This window comes from Cinclus cinclus, chromosome 9 (genome assembly GCF_963662255.1).
Source record: "Cinclus cinclus chromosome 9, bCinCin1.1, whole genome shotgun sequence".
NCBI classification, from domain to species: domain Eukaryota; kingdom Metazoa; phylum Chordata; class Aves; order Passeriformes; family Cinclidae; genus Cinclus; species Cinclus cinclus.
The window spans coordinates 27,624,432-27,641,997 of record NC_085054.1 but is presented as its reverse complement, the minus strand read 5'-3'; positions in this window follow the sequence as shown (position 1 = coordinate 27,641,997).

Here is a 17,566-nt window from a genome sequence, read left to right as displayed (position 1 = left end):
TTTTGCTTGTGGAGGACAAGCATTTCGTTCCCAATGGTGATGCTTCGTTTTTGAAGTGCTTTAAAAAAAAAAAAAAAAAAAAAAAAACTTCACTCGTGCAAAGGTAAAGATGAACTCGTGATTGAATCTCAAGTTCTGTGTGTTCCCAGCACTTTGTTTCATCTGAGAGAAGAAGACAAATCTCATTCCTGTTCTGGTTATTTCCCACCAAAAAAAAAATTTAAAAAAAAAATTACCTTTTTGATCACCGTAATAAGCTTTTAACTGATGCAACAGTGCTCTTAGGGCAGTATTACAAAATAGCTGGTAAATGCTTCTTTCTGTATTTAAATATTGTGGAAAAAAAATAAGTTATAACTGTTATAAAGCAGGACATTCATTACTTTTTTTTTTTTAATTGTTGAAGTCACTTTGTATGTTTGGTTAATGTTTCTGCAGTATTTATTAAAATGCCTTTTTTTTTCTTTGAATTAAAAAAACAAAAAAAGAATTTTTCTCGCTGTGGAAATGACCTTTGTGTGGTAGTTCATTAATAATTGTGTGTTTAATTGTGCTGGGATTTGAATAGGAATCTTTTTGTTGCAACAGCTTTTTTGAGCATTAAATTTTCCACTTTGCTGGAGTTTCCTTCTCAGAGTTGTTTCCCAAAAATGCCAGAGGCAGAGGAGCAGAGCAAACACGTGGGGGTTGCTTTGCTTTGCCTGTCAAGATGAATTTTCACATTTTCAAATTCAGCTTTCAGGTTGTTCTTTGCCAGAAAAACTCATTCCCAGCCCAGGGCTGCTCCTGGTGCTGGCACCAGTGGGAGATCCTGGGAATTCCGAGTTATCCTGGAATTCCTGTGTCCTGTTAGGTCACAGAACCTGCAGCTCATCCTCCCCTTCCTCCAGGCTGGAAATCTTGGGATTGTCTCCCAGCGGTGATTCCATCTCAGGGTTCCATCTCAGGGTTCCATCTCCCTGTTCCTTGGGACTGCCCCGACATTCCCAATGACCCAGCAGCTCCCTAGGAGCTGTAATTGGTGAGTGAGGGGTTAATTAATTACCCAAACTCACTGTCCCCACCACCTGAAGGTGCTTCTGGTGGTTCCATCTGCTCCTGGTGCTGGAAGCACTGGGAGATCCTGGGAATTCCAGTTATCCTGGGATCCCTATGTCCTGTTGGAACACAGAACCTGCAGCTCATCCTCCCCTCCCCAGGGCTTCTCCAGGTGTCATTCCAGGCTGGAAATCTTGGGATTGTCTCCCAGCGGTGATTCCATCTCAGGGTTCCATCTCCCTGTTCTTGGGACTGCCCCGACATTCCCAATGACCCAGCAGCTCCCTAGGAGCTGTAATTGGTGAGTGAGGGGTTAATTAATTACCCAAACTCACTGTCCCCACCACCTGAAGGTGCTTCTGGTGGTTCCATCTGTGCCAGGCTGAGGAGCCCTTGCTGGATTTTGGATCATGACCCCAGACTGAGCCAGCAGGAACAGATCCACTCCTCCTCCCTCCTCGGAACCTCTCTCCATCAAGGATTTTTCCCAATTAATGCTTCCTCTTGGAGTCTTTGTGACATCTTTATCAGAGCTGCAAACGCTGGAGGAGCAGCTGGGGCCACTCTTTTATTTTTGTTTTCACTCCCAGCTTCATCCCAGCCCTCAGCAGATTCCTGCTGCTGTTCCTGGGATTTCAGCAGGGCAGGGAATTCTGCAGGAGCTGTGAACTGGGCAGTTCTGGCTCCTCTGCTCCCTCTGAGCTGCTGTTCCCTGGCTCCTGGTGAGGCTCAGGAATGGAAATGTTTCATCCTGGCCCCTCCGGTTTTGAGATTCCCCCAAATCTTTGGAGTTTTTAGGAAATTTTGTAGGAATTTTTGGTGTTTCCTGGTGCTCCTGGGTCACCGCCCAGTGTGGCGTGGTCTTAGGAAGAGTTTTAACTCCAGAAAGGAGATAAAACCAGACTTAATGTTCCAGAGTTGGGATGCTTGATGGATATTTAGATGGATATTTAGATGGATATTTAGATGGATATTTAGGGACGGTGGTGGCTTAAAGCTCCAAGGGTATTTTAGGATTTTTTGGTGGATTTGGGGTCAGCTGCTGGCATTTCTTTCCCTCACCCCCCCTTCCTGAGGGAGGGATTATTTGCTGGAAATCAAGTAATTATTAATTCTCAGCTCATTTAGTTTCTTCCTTCCAAACTTCCTTTCTTAAATGATTTATGGACTTATTTTTCCAGGGATTCTCCATCTCATCCTGCTCTTGTGCCAACCTTCCTGAAAAAGCCATGGAGAGGCTGGAGTTGCAACGGTGGCTGCTGCCAGTTGAAAAGTTCAAACAGAACATTTATTATTATTATTATTATTATTATTATTATTATTGTTGTTGTTGTTGTTGTTGTTGTTGTTATTTTCCTGCAGTCCCTTCAGCACCTTCATCTTCCCAGCAGTTCCTGAAGTGTCTAAAATGACCTTGGATCCTGATCCTTGGGATCTGGTATAAGGAATGTTCAGCCAAGTGGTTTTCTTTTTTTTTTTAATTAGTTTTTTTTTTGTTTTGGTTTGGTTTTGTTTTTGGGGTTTTTTTTTTTTTTGGTGTTGTTTTTGTTGGGTTTCTTTTTTTTTATCCTCCCTAAATGAGCTTTGGAGAATGAGGAATGAGAAATAATCTTCAAAGGATCTGTGAAGAAGCAATTCCAAGAGGGAAAATGGGTTTTTAATCCCTCCACCTGCCTCATGGAACAAATTCTGGGATGTGCTCCTCAATCTCCTTCCCTTGCAATTTGCTCTGGGGGTTGGCAAGGAATTCCCTGTTTTTTTCACTTGTGGAAAGGGGGTGAATCCTTTCAGGATGGTTCCTGCTCTGGAGGTGGCACCAGCACCGGGATCATTCCCATGGGAATGAGGAAGAGATGAGCAAAGCCCCTAAAGTGGACTTGAATCCCACAGACATTCCGTGGTTCATCCACGTTCCCGGGCTCCTTTTCCTGGGAACTGCCCCCTTGGAGCCAGTCCAGGTGTGACCTTGGGATAAAAGTTACCATTTTACTCATTTTACAGCAAAATAAAAACCACCAGCGTGCGTTTCTGAAATAAAGGGAAATTCCAGTGTGTTTGCCATGAAATAATGGTGATGAAATTTAATATTATGGGATATTTGCAGATGGAGAGGGGTCAGGTTATGCCCCTCAGCCAGGGGCACCTGGATTTTTGAGGGAAAAACCCAAAGAAAAGCTTCAGCCCCAGCAGGAGGAGGCTGGATTGGGGCAAACACCCACAGTGACAGAGCAGAAGGATAAATAAACAAACAGGAGGGCTGGAATTCCATGTCCTTGGGAATGTGTCCCCTGCCCTTGGGAATGTGTCCCCTGTATTTGGGAATGTGTCCCCTGTATTTGGGAATGTGTCTTTCCCTCAGGATTGTGTCCACTTTTCTGGGATTGTGTCCCTTGTTCTGGGAATGTGTCCCTGCCCTTTCTCCACCTCCATTTTTGTAGACTTGTCCTTCCCTGACAAATCTGGGATGGGCCCCTGGAGCTGGAGCTGAACTTGGGCTGACACTGCTGCTCTGTCCCTTCCCCTTCCCCTTCCCCTTCCCCTTCCCCTTCCCCTTCCCTTCCCTTCCCTTCCCTTCCCTTCCCTTCCCTTCCCTTCCCTTCCCTTCCCTTCCCTTCCCTTCCCTTCCCTTCCCTTCCCTTCCCTTCCCTTCCCTTCCCTTCCCCTTCCCTTCCCCTTCCCTTCCCCTTCCCCTTCCCCTTCCCTTCCCTTCCCTTCCCTTCCCTTCCCTTCCCTTCCCTTCCCTTCCCTTCCCTTCCCTTCCCTTCCCTTCCCTTCCCTTCCCTTCCCTTCCCTTCCCTTCCCTTCCCTTCCCTTCCCTTCCCTTCCCTTCCCTTCCCTTCCCTTCCCTTCCCTTCCCTTCCCTTCCCTTCCCTTCCCTTCCCTTCCCTTCCCTTCCCTTCCCTTCCCTTCCCTTCCCTTCCCTTCCCTTCCCTTCCCTTCCCTTCCCTTCCCTTCCCTTCCCTTCCCTTCCCTTCCCTTCCCTTCCCTTCCCTTCCCTTCCCTTCCCCTTCCCTTCCCTTCCCCTTCCCTTCCCTTCCCCTTCCCTTCCCCATTCCCCATTCTTTCCCCATTCCCCATTTCCCACTTCCCATTTCCCACTTCCCATTCCCACTTCCCATTTCCCACTTCCCATTCCCCATTCCCCATTCCCCATTCCCCATTCCCCATTCCCCATTTCCCATCTCCATTTCCCATTCCCCATTCCCCATTTCCCATCTCCATTCCCCATTCCCCATTCCCCATTTCCCATCTCCATTCCCCATTCCCCATTCCCCCATTCCCCCATTCCCCCATTCCCCCATTCCCCCATTCCCCCATTCCCCATTTCCCCATTCCCCATTTCCCCATTCCCCATTTCCCATCTCCATTCCCCATTCCCCATTTCCCCATTCCCCATTTCCCCATTCCCCATTCCCCATTTCCCCATTTCCCCATTTCCCCATTTCCCCATTTCCCCATTTCCCCATTCCCCATTCCCCATTTCCCCATTTCCCCATTCCCCATTTCCCCATTCCCCATTTCCCCATTTCCCCATTCCCCATTTCCCCATTCCCCATTCCCCCATTCCCCATTCCCCATTCCCCCATTCCCCCATTCTCCATTTCCCCCATTCCCCATTTCCCCATTTCCCCATTTCCCCATTCCCCCATTCCCCATTCCCCATTCCCCATTCCCCATTTCCCATCTCCATTCCAGATTCCCCGTTCCCCATTCCCCCATTCCCCATTCCCCCATTCCCCATTCCCCCATTCCCCCATTCTCCATTTCCCCCATTCCCCATTTCCCCCATTTCCCCCATTTCCCCATTTCCCCATTCCCCATTCCCCATTCCCCCATTCCCACCCCCAGCTGTGGCTCATCCCAGCTCCAGGATCCTTCTCTCCGGAGCTGCCAGAGGCAATTCCATCCCAAACCGCCACCCCCGGGTGCTGCTGCGGGGACTGGCTTTTGTCGCCTTTGTCCCTTGCTCTCGTGACCCCAACTCGTCCCTTCCCGGCTCCTCCGGTCCTTCCCTCCTCCATGGGCACGGCTTGGACATCCAGGAGAGGACACATCCAGCGGAGAGGACATCGGAGATGGTTTGTAAAGACCTCGGCACGCTGCGGGTGGATTTGTTTCTTGGTGCCTGGCGGGGTCGAGGAGGGCAGGGATGTGTTTGGAGTGTGGGATTTGCGTGTCCCTGTGCTGGCTGGCGCTGAAAAGGCGGGCAGGGGGTGCCGGGGGGAGCCCAGAAGGCTCAGCTGGTGTCAGCATCATTCATGTGCAAAGCAGGGAGCAGGAGCTGGAATCGCTCAGACTTCTCGGGGATGCTGCGCGCTCCGAGCTCCGCTATTAGCTCCAAACGCCGCGGCAGCATCTGCTCTCGACTAGCCCGAAATCGTGTTTAATAACAAGAAAATCTACTCCGGCCAAATCCCTGTTGGGAGGGCTTCAGCCCGAACAAAAGGCCCCGCTAGCCCTGATTTCCATAACAGATGCGGCATGCGATGCATGACAGCCCAGCCCGGGGAGCGCCTTTATTCCTTTATTCCCCGCACCTCCATCTGCAAGCCCCGGCCCTTTCATTGCATTAATTACTCTGGCCGGCCTTTGTGTGCCTCGGGAGGAAGGGTTTGTGTTTCATGCTACGGTGCCCGTGCTAATGGCTTGGGTTGGGGGTGCTTTTTTCTATTCTTTTTTTTTTTGTCTTTTTCCTTTTCTAATTTTGGTGGTAAAAGGGCGTTCTCCCTCCATTTCCCCGCATATGGCATAGTCGGGAAAACACCAGCGGCTCCGAAGTTCTCCTCACAGGCTGGGCTGGCACCGGGCACCTCCAGGAGCCACCAGGAACCTGCTCCTTGCCAGCCCGGGGATGATGCTCAGCCAAAAATCCCCCGGATGCTGCTTCTGCTCCGTCCTCAGAATCCCCCCAGCTCCCAGAGGTTTCAGCCAGGGCAAAGTCTGGCCTTGGAGCAACCTGGGTTGGTGGGAGATGTTCCTGTCCATGGAAATGGATGAGCTTTAAGGTCCCTTCCAACCCAAACTTCAAATAAATTCCTTTCCTTTCCTTTCCTTTCCTTTCCTTTCCTTTCCTTTCCTTTCCTTTCCTTTCCTTTCCTTTCCTTTCCTTTCCTTTCCTTTCCTTTCCTTTCCTTTCCTTTCCTTTCCTTTCCTTTCCTTTCCTTTCCTTTCCTTTCCTTTCCTTTCCTTTCCTTTCCTTTCCTTTCCTTTCCTTTCCTTTCCTTTCCTTTCCTTTCCTTTCCTTTCCTTTCCTTTCCTTTCCTTTCCTTTCCTTTCCTTTCCTTTCCTTTCCTTTCCTTTCCTTTCCTTTCCTTTCCTCCTCCAGGCTGCCCTCAATCCCCTTTTCCCATCTTTTCCCACTTTTTTTCCCCAATATATTTTGTTTTCTCACCATGGCTACAGCTCTGAGCCATCACTTTTTGAAACCCTCACTGGAGGTTTGAGCGTGAGATTTTTGTGCTCTGGGACTGGATCCTTTCCAGCCTTTCCAAGGCATATCCAAGATGTTCATATTTACAGCACTCAGGGATATTAAAATGGAAGAGAAGAATAACTTTGCAGGGATCATTTGTGCCGTTTATATCTGCAGCAGATTAATTTTATCTCTCACAGCACGAGTTCAGTGGGACCCATCCTGCTCACATTCCTCGATGCCCAGCAGAATTCCCAGCTGGTTTGGGTGCTGGAGTTTGTCCAGAGAAGGACAACAGACCTTGGGAAGGGTCTGGAGCAAAGGAAAGCCTGGAAATGACTGGTGTATTTAGTTTTTAAAAGGATGTTCCCTCTGTTTGTGAGACACTTCATAATCAATATATCCATCCCAAGAAGGTGCTGCAGCATCCCCAAAAAAGTGACAGTCCTGCAATTAACACCCCTGATGACAGCAAGGAAAAGAAATTCCCCCTGTTCTGTTGCACCGCCAAAGGAGCAGAGCAGAAATCCCGGGAATTCCCGGTTTCACACCTAATCTCCCTGCTCAAGTCTCCCAGCATGGAAAAATCCACGCAGATTTCACTGGGATATAACTCAGCTCCGTCCAAACGTTTCCCCAGAACTCCCTGAATTCTTTTCCAGCTCCTTGGGATGGGAGATCCGCGGGATGCTGGGGACCACCCCAGAGCAGGGAGCAGTGCCCATCCCTCTCCTGCTTATCCCAGAGCAGGGATTTCCAAAGGCAGGGAATGTGTTCATTCTCCTAAAATTTCGGGAGTGGGGAGGTGAAAGCTGCTCTGGCACTGATGGGAAGAGCTGCAGGATGCTTGGGAAGATTTTCATGGATTTAACATCCTTGTTTTCCCCCAGGCTGGGGTGGAGAGTGGTCAGAGAGCCTCCAGCTGAATTCCTGAGGAGAAGGGGACAGGAGTTGACTCTGGACACAAAGTTCTGGAAGGAATTAGACCATGGAAATTCCAGGTTTTCAAGTGAGACAGAGCAAAAAAAGAATGGGGAAAAAAAAAAAAAAAGAAAGTAATTAAGTCCTCCAAAAGATCAACACTAGAAACTTACAGTTGATTTTTATTATTTTTTTCTAGACCTTTTTTTCCTCTAAGCAGAAGCTCTGGATTTCCAGTAGCAGCTTGCAGAGGGAATTTTTTCTCCCAGATTTTGCCTTGCCCAGGAGAACTGCTGCCTCCCACCTTTCCAGAGGCATCTCCTTCCAGGGCTTGGAGCAACCTGGGCAGTGGGAGGTGTCCATGCCCAGGGCAGGGGATGGAATTCCATTTAAGATCCCTCCCAACCCAAGCAGTCTGTGATCCTGAAGGGATTTTGGTGCCATTTGTTGGAAAACAGCTTTTCCTGTTGCATTTCTCACCTAGGAATCACACCCTGGATGGAAACAAGGGCTGGAATTCCAGGCCTGGAATCCAGAGCTCGGGGATGAGATGGGAGCAGGATTGTCCGAAACGGCCTCCCTGAGGAAAAGCAGATGAAAATATTTGCCTTTATCCAGAATTCTCTGGCTGTTGTCACCTTGGAACATCTCCAGAGCCAGCTCCAAATGGATATAAGGAATGAGGGAGCCTTTGGAATAAATTCAGCCCTTCAGTCCACCCCACACGTGTGCTGGGAATTTTAACAGGCTGCGCAAAAGCAGCTCCTTCCCCTCTCCCAAGCTCCTCGTGGCACCTTGGCAGCCCCAGGAAAAGCAGGGATTTCTTTTTCCAGGCGTTTTGCAGAGATTTATTGACAGCTCTGCGTGTTTTCCCCGTGGATTTGCAGCACCACAGGGGAGTCAGCAATGCCTGTGGGATAAATAAATGAAGGGCAGGTTGGGCAGGTCCCTGCTGGGAGAGGTGGGAGAGCCGGAGCCGTGGTTTGGGATTTGGAATTTGGAATTTGGGATGGGCTGAGTGAGCACAGAGATAAATCAGAGCCAGTTCCCCCACTCTGTCTGCAATCTGGTTTTTAGGAGCTGCTGAGATGGGGCTTTCCCTCCGTCCCTGATCCCAGCAGAAAGATAATTCGGGAATAACCAGGAGGAAAAGCTGATTCCATCTGATGGCTGCTCCCCAGCCCATCACTTGTGATTTTCCAGCAGCTCCTTCCCATTTTTACATTTCTGCTGCGGGACCAAGACGGAGAAGCGAGGCTTGGCTTTAACCCTAAACCTGAGCGTGGGGTGAGCGAGCCAAGCCTCCTCCTGCCCCCTGAGCCAGGAGTTCCCTCGGGAATGGGGGAGAGGCTCAGTCCCAGCCCGGCCAGCGCTGGGATGTGGCAGGAGCAGCCGGAGCGCAGGTGCCAGCAGCTCCCGGGGCACCTCTTGGCTCACTTCTCCAGAACTCCCGGGGCTTTAGTCCCCATCCAATTCCCCGGGATTGTTTGATCCGGGGGTGGTTATTGCCATGACAACCCCTCCATCCGAGCTGGAGAGGCTTTGGGGACAAAACCCGGGTGGGTTTGTCCCCAGGTGCCTGGTACGGCTTGGCCTGGCTCCCTGTGTCCCTTTTCCAGCAGAAAAAGAAAGAGGGAAGCAGCACGATTCCCTGCGGCCAGATGGCCGCTTTCTTCCATCCCCTTGTTTAAAAAGGCTCTGTTTAACATTCCCGGCAGATGAGGCCGGCGTTTCCTTGTGAGTCAGCTCCCAAAGATTAAACAGGGATGGGTGGGACCGGGAGCAGATGCGGGAGAGGTCCCCAGGCAGGGATGGATCCTGGAAAAAGCAGGATCGGGGTGGCTGCTTGCTCTGGGTGCAGCAGGAGATCCGGGGGAAGCCTCTCCGGGAGGCTGGAGGTGGAGGGAGTTCATTGGAATAGGAGGATGCTCTGAAATAGGAGAGGGATTTGAAGCAGGAGAATGCATTAAATGGGAAAAATGGGAATAGTTGGATGCGTTCTTAAGGGAAAATGCATTAACATGGCAAAATCTATTGATGTGTTGAATAGGAAATAAATGAACGGCTCTGCTGCACCTGAGGGGGAGCTGGGTCCTGCTGGTTTATGGAAGGTGTTCCTGCCCATAAATGGGATGGGTTTGAAATCCCTTCCATCCCAAACCATCCTGGGATTCTGGGATTCTGTGATGCAGCCTCGGGAACAGCATCTAACGACTTCTTTTTGTTTCTTTTTTTTTTTTTTTCTCCCACGATGCAGAAGATAAGGAGGATTTATAAAGGTGTTTCAGCTTCAGGGGTGTGAAACTCTGGCTTCTTTTCCAGAGCTGGATCTGCTCCCAGCCTGAGCTGGGATCAAAGGGCAGCATTTCCCATCAGGCAGGATCAGGAATAAACCCAAGCATAACCAGGATTTGTGGCTGATGGTTATAAACCAACACATCTCGCCGGATTCATAACCCTAAAATCTCCAGAGAAATGGATCTCCGGGAATTCACTGCCCAGGTCTCCTAAAACAAGGACGTGGTGGCCAAACCAGCACATCCCCACGCTGGAATTTTCTCTGGGAAAGCAGCTCCAAGCCGGGCTCAGCCCTTGGACCCCTCACTCCACATCCCCTTAGGAATTTTTTCCCAATTCATCAGGGGAATCTCTGAGGATTTTGAGTTTATTTCGGAGCCGAGCATCCTCATGAATTAACCATGGGACTGGAGCTGTTTGGATGCTGCTAAGTCAGTTGTTAAATGAGAGCTGGAAATTAGAGCTGAGCTGTGTAATTACATTTACAGATCTGCATCTATGCACAACTTTAATGGGCAGATGTCAGGCACGGGCATGGCCAGGATGCATCTGGCTCTGGAAGCTCCAGAAGGAATTAATCCTGATTTATTTTCAGCTCTGGAGCAGGGAAAAAAAGCCACGTTCCTGCTGCAAGAGGTGGTGGCCACATCCCTGGCCTAGCAGAGCTCCCTGTTTCTCTTTCCCTGTATCCCTGTATTTTTTCCTGTTCCTGGGAGGGTGAGGAGTGCCACACCCTTAGGTTCACTCAAGGAACTAATAAATGAACTGAGGAGCAGCTGGAATGAAAAGCTGATTGATGCTGCTCTGCCTGCCAGGGTGGATTTTCCTTTAGCCCACTTCTCTGCCCCTTTTCCCCAGCACAGGTAGGAAGGAGCTGCTCCAGCTGGATTTCCTGGTGGGCTGGAAATTCCCAGGGATGCGCAGAGATCATTTTTATCTCTGTGTTTACTCACAGTTCATACAAAAATCAACATTTCTGGGGCAGCCTGGGCGCCTGCACCCCTCCAGGCCTGGCTTTGCTGTGTGTGGTCTGCAGCCACTGAGAGCATTTGGGAAAACCAGACCTTCCCCAGCCATGCTTTTCCCTAAACATCCCTTTTCCAGGCACAATCTGGTGGTAAATCAGCAGAGGAGCTGGGGCTCTGCTTCCAGCAACCTCCCAGAATCATTCCAGACCTTCAGGGACAAAAGGGGAAAAAAAAAAACCAACAAAACCTATCCGAACTTAGTTTACTCCATGAGCAGTGCTGGAGGAGGCTTTTCCCTGGCACAGCCCACAGGAGCATCCCTGCTGCCATGGAAAACTGGGATAAATCCATGTCCTGGTGTGACAGGACAATAAAATCAGAGCCACCAGCACTGTGGGGCAGCCAGACAAATCTCCAGGAGGGAACGCAGGTTTTCCCTTCTGTCCTTATCCTTTATTCCAAGATAATCCTGAGTGCCTGGATTAGAGAGGCTGGGCCTGGGTTGGGGCCTGGGCTGGCTCTGCAGTTTAAAATCAAGCCAAGAACCTGGATTTGGGGGAAATTCATGAGTTGTTTTCCTCTGGCTCTTTCCAGCAGTGACTTTGGATCTCCCTCCCCTCTGGGATGCAGCTTTATTCCCTTCACGGGGGATCAGAGAAGCACAGGATGCTTTGGGGTGGAAGGGACCTTTCAAGGTCATTTAATGCCATGGACAGTGACATTTCCTTGGTGATTCCCACCCTGCCTGAATTCCTGGAGAGCACTGGAACAGGAAAGGGAAACACAATTCCTGGGATTCCACTCCGAGCTGTTCTCATCCCAGTCAGAAAAGTGCAACTGGAAATGTCCAAGGCCAGGCTGGGAACAAACTGGGATGGGACAGGATGATCTTCACAGTCCCAATCCAAACCTTTCCACGATTCCATAAATAATTCACTGTTTCTTATACAAGTGCTGCTTTGAAATCCCTCCAGGGATGGGGATTCCACCACTACCCTGGGCCTTTTCCAGGAAAAAATTCCTCCCAAAATCCCACCTAAACCTTCCCTGGCACAGCTCAAGGCTGTTTCCTCATTTTCATTTGGCCCCTTGAACCCTCACTATTCATCCCTGGTAAACACAAATATTCACATCCCTCTCTCATTCTGGGATTCCCAAAAAGTCCCAGAATCCTGAAGGCTGGAAAAATTCTCTTGGGTCATCGAGTTCAACCATTCCCAGCACTGCCAAAGCCACCGCTGCCCCATGTCCCCAAGTGCCACATCCACATGGATTTTGTGGGATGGGGGCTCCACCCTGGGCAGCTCTGCCTTTCCCAGGAAGAAATTCCTCCCATTATCCCACCTAAGCCTCCCCTGGCACAACCCAAGGCCGTTCTCCATTTCCCCATTTTCATTTTCATGGACCCACAGAGCATCTGTAAATTCACCACGCACCCTTTGAAAGACTGAAGCATCAATATTCACCTCTCCCCCTGCACCCCAAATCCCAGCTCAGCACCAGGGAATGACTCTGTGCGTGCCCGAAAGGAGAAGGTGCTGATCCTCTGGCACCACCTTTGGGAGCTGCAGGGCTGAAGGTCGTTATCAAAGGCCGCTGATTAATCTTTGATTAATTAGTCAGCCAAGTCACGAACGAACGCAGGCAAAGGTCAACCCCCGACAATTCCCGTCCTAATAAAGCTGACATGATTGCACTTAAACGCCTGCTTTAAACCCAGCCTCGTTAAGCCGGGGTTAATGAAAGCGGAATCTTCCAGCAAGGACAGAGTCAAAGGTTCTTCCTTCCCTCCGTGGCATTTTCGCACCAGGCAAAGCCATTCCACGAGGAAATGCTTGGGAATAATTAATAATTAACAATTACCGGGGATATTTTGACCGAGTTTTCAAAGCAAACAAACAAACAAACAAACAAACAGCTCGTGGTTGCCTGGGAGGGGGCAGAGGTTGATGGGTTTGGGGGATCTGCTGTGGGGTTTTTCCTGAGAATTCCTCTGGTTCCAGCCCCTGGAATTCCAGAATTCCAGCACGTGGAGCAGGTCTGGGATGGTGCCAGGAGCCCATTCCCGGTTTTCTCACAGGTATCCGTCATCCCATCAAACAGAACCCAGCAGGAAAAGTAGAATGGGAATAAAACAGACATTTATAATCAATATCCTTTGATTTTCCATGGGGTCCATTTTCCATTGGCGTTGGAAGAGACTGTAAAGGACATCTCCCACTCTCCCAAATTTCTCCAAGCCTTGGACACTTCCAGGGATCCAGGGGCAGCCACAACTTCTCTGGGAATCCCATTCCTGTCCCTCCCCACCTCCACAGGGAAGAATTCCTTCCTAAAATCCCACCTAAATTTCTCTTAATTTAGTTAAAAAGGTCTTCCCCCTCTGTCCACAATCCCCCTGTGATTCCCAGCATTTCAAATCCAGGATGGGCTTCCCTCAGAGCCAGGTGAGCTGTTCTTTCTCTTTCAGTGGAGGATTATTTTTCTTCCTCCTTTATTTCACTCCTGCCCAAATGGAATAATCCCTCCCAGAGCCTGGGGTTAAAGCCAGGCTGGACTTGAAGCAGAGTTCCAACGAATCCTCCCCACCTGAGAGTGGGAAAAAACAGAGCAGACAAAACCTTGGTGGGAATATCACGGGGAAAAAGAAAAATTCTGGAGTTTCATTGCTCGGAGGAAAAACTTTTTTTTTTTTTTTTAATTTTTTATTTTTTGCCTAGTAAGAAAAAAAAAAAGTGAGAGTTTGGCATAAAAAGCCATTACATTCCAAGGTTTCATAATTGCTGGGATAAAACTCCTCTGGGCAAAGGGCAAACTCTGCTCCTGCATGGTCAGGGAGGAGCTGCCTGACTCACCCCTGGACTTTGCCTATTTGCAGGAAAAACCATCCCCAACCTGGTCTGAATCATCCCATTCCCGTCCCCAGGACATCCTGGGATGTGCCCTGCTGGAAGCACAGGAGCAAACCCAGCCTTGAACCTCCAGGAATGTTTTTTAGGACCCTGGGAATTATCCAAACCCACAGATTTTCCTCTGTGTGAAGGAAAAAAAAAAAATCCCTAATCCCTCAGTGTTCAAATATTGGAAAATGAGATTAAATTGAGGGAAATCTGGTTTATTTTCCAGCTTGGTGGTGTCACCGTGCCCATCCTGTAACCAATCCAAAACCCCGCACGGGTGGATAACGGATTTTTGGGACATCATTCCTGGTCCCCTCTGTTTTCCAGCTCCAATGTACAACTGGTAATATTTAAAAATAACCCTTAGATTAGGAAAAAAAAAAAAAAAAAAACAAAAACCTCCAAACAGCAAAGGATTTGATCCCACTTTGACAGTGGAAACACTGGAAACGCCTGGGAATTTTGGCTTTCTGCTTTGGGAAAATTCAGGGATTTTTTTTCCTTCCCCAAACCACCAGAATTCCCATTTAAAAGTGTTCAAGGATCTGCTGCTGCACTGAGCAAACAGATTTCCCAGGATAACTCAGTTCTGGACCTGGAGAGCTGCAGCCACCAGGAGCTGATTTAGGAATTGAATCCATAATTAACATATTTATAATGATCATTGAAAATAAAGTTGAGCTCTGCTGTGGTCAAATTGCACCGGCTTTGCTGACAAAAAGTGTTTAAATACACCTCAAGTCAGGTTTAGCACCAATTAAGCCAGAGAGGGAGGGGTTTAATTAGGATTTTAGGGATGGAATGGGATACTGGGGGGAGCAGGAAAGAACTGGGAGCACAAAATCCTGCCTGGAAAAGTCTCCTAAGGCCATCACACCCCGTGGGATGTGCTCTTTTAAACCTCACAAAAAAAGGGATGCTGAGATTTTCCCTTCCAGGCTGGAGCTGCTCTTTGCAAAACCTCAGCAGGGGCTTTGCCAAACTCAGCCTGGGGAGCTCACCCATCAAAGCCACCCCTGGAGCAGCTGGGTGGGAATTCCAGGATAAACCTGGATAAATTCCTCTCTTTTTGGCAACAACTTTTCCAGATTTAACCTCCGGCTCAGCCATCAACAGCTGGGACTTTCACTGAAATTCAGTGTAAGGACATGATATTAAAAAAATATATACATTATCAAAATTCAATTTTTTTTTTTTTTTTTTTTTTGCCCCAAACCCAAATCTTTTTCCATCATGAGCACCACAGGGAAACCACCACGAGGGATAAATCCGAGTTTTCCTGGGCATAGATTTCTCCCTGTGCAGAATTGCAGGTCCCTGCACGGTGTTATCAGGGCACATTATCCCTGTGGGAAAGGTGGAATTATTTTTTTCAGCTTGTTCCAACCTGTTCATTACGTGGGAGAGAATTTGGGGGAATATTTCCGCTGCTGCTGGGGAGAACTCTGGATTTATGGATGCAAGAAAAACATCTAAACAGAAGGAATTGCAAGCTAGTGTTTCTTTGCTTAAGCAGAGCTGAGCTATTTTTGTGAAACGTTTTTATTTTATTCCTGCCTTCGAGTGGAAGTGTTTGTTTTCTATTTCCTGAGTTTTCCTCCATCACTTTATTCCATTCTGATATTTAAATATGCATTTCCAACTCCTCTGTGATTTCCACCTCGAGTGAAATTTTCATTGGCCTCCTCCTCTCAAGTGTTGTTAAATCACCACAAATTGGAGCCTTCAAAGCACTTGGTGGGGAAGGAGATGAGATCCTTCATTCCAAAGCCTTCCCAAAGAGAGGGAATATTTCCATTTCTCAGCAGAGCCTCTGGTTTTCCTGCCCTGGAGCTGCAGCAAGGAGACCTCCAGAGATGTTTTGTTTTTAGAGAGAGAGAGGGTGAAGGATGCAAAAATATTCAGCTGTGAGCAGGAGGGGTTGATCCTGAGTGAAGAGCTTTGTTTTTCCCTCCTCTGCATCCCTGTGATCCCGACTCCTCTCCTCAAGGACAAATCCTTTAATTGTGAGCAGGGAACTGGCGTCATCTCCTCCTCGTTAGAAACCAACTGCAGCTGAAAACACGCTGGGGAGAAAAGAAAAAGGGAAATAAAAACAAAAAACAAGCTACAACAAAAAGAAAAAAAAAAGCCAAAAAGCAAAACAAGAAAAAAAAACAAACCAAACAAAAAAAAATTAAAAAAAACCAAACAAAAAAAGCCCAAACAAACAAAAAATCCAAACAAACAAACAAAACTCCCCAAAACCAAGAAGTATTTTAAGGCTGCAATTTAAAACAGGAGAGGGAGGTGCTGATATGGAATCATCTTCCCTTACCATGAACGGATGAATCTCCCTGAGCAGAGTTGGGAGCTGAAGAAAGGCATCTGAAAGGAAAATTTTCTTGGATTCATTCCTCAGAACTCCCCGGAACCTTTGTGCTTTGTGCTGTTGAAGGAGTCTCCATCAGATCCTGGTGATTTGGGAATGTGGAAGCTCAGCTGAGACAGAGCAAACAAGAACCATGGAATTCCTGGGATCGTTTATCTCTGTTTACTGTGGGTTTGGGAGTGCCAGACACCTTTATTCCCAAAAAAACACCCTAAATTCAAACAGAGCTGGACAGAGCCATTCCTGTCCTGCAAGGCAGAGCACCCGGGGTGCTGCCATTCCTCTTGTTCATCTCCCTCTTCCAATGCTCCATCCTGCAGGAATTGAACATTTCCCTTGAAATTTTAATAGATTTGATTCATCTGCCTAAATGAATTTTTAGTTTTTCCCTGTCTTTTCTGCCACATGGAATGTTCAGCTGGAGAAGGGAAGGATCCAGGAGAGCTTCCAGCACATTCCAGGGCCTGAAGGGGCTCCAGGAGAGCTGGAGAGGGACTGGGGACAAGGGATGGAGGGACAGGACACAGGGAATGGCTCCCACTGCCAGAGGGCAGGGATGGGTGGGATATTGGGAACTGGGAATTCCTGGCTGGGCTGGAATTCCCAGAGCAGCTGTGGCTGCCCCTGGATCCCTGGAATGTCCAAGGCCAGGTTGGAAAAACCTGGGATAGTGGGAGGTTAGGATGAGCTTTAAGGTCCTTTCCAACCCAAACCATTCCAGGATTCCAGGACTCCAGGACTCCATGATTCCATGACTCCAGGATTCCATTATTCCAGGATTCCAGGATTCCATTATTCCATTATTCCAGGATTCCAGGATTCCATTATTCCATTATTCCATGATTCCATGATTCCATGATTCCAGGATTCCAGGATTCCCTTATTCCAGGATTCCATTATTCCAGGATTCCATGACTCTAGGATTCCAGGATTCCATGATTCCATGAATGTTTGGCTTCTCATGCCTGTGTGGCCTACAGGGGGATATTTAATGCAATTGGATAAAAATCCTTTTATAGGAATAAAACCAAAGTAGGAATCTGGACAGAAACACGGAAATCGCGGCGTTATTTGGGATGGCTTTTGGTGCCACACCTAGACAACACTACTACTACTACTACTATTATTATTATTATTATTTTTTTTTTTTTATTTTATTATTTTATTATCATTATCTCCTGGCAATCCCAGAGGTGTTTGGGGGCTGAGCAATTGTGGATATTTCGATCCTAAAAAGGTGCCAAGGATTATTCAGGAAAATCGATCTCAAGCCAAGGAGGACGATTTGGATGTGGAATTATTTCATGATCACCCAAATTTAATACAAAGGCAGCGAAGCTGAGTGGGTTTGCTCTACTTGGGACTCTTTTTTTTTTTTTTTTAATCCATCTTGGCCCACCCTGGATGGATTATTCCGGGGAAAAATGTGATTTTAGCCACGTTTTGGCTCGGGCTGTGACACCCCTTTTCCTCACACTCCCGTTTCCAGCTCACCAGGAGCAGGCAGGGATTGTTCTGAGGAAGTTCAGCTCTGTTCCCACATCCTTCCCAACTCCTCCTGCTCTAATTAATTAAGGATTGATTAGCTGTGATGTCTTTGCTTGTCCCGGAAGCCGTGGCTGGACATGGAGCGATGGGAGCCACCGTGGGAGGTCCC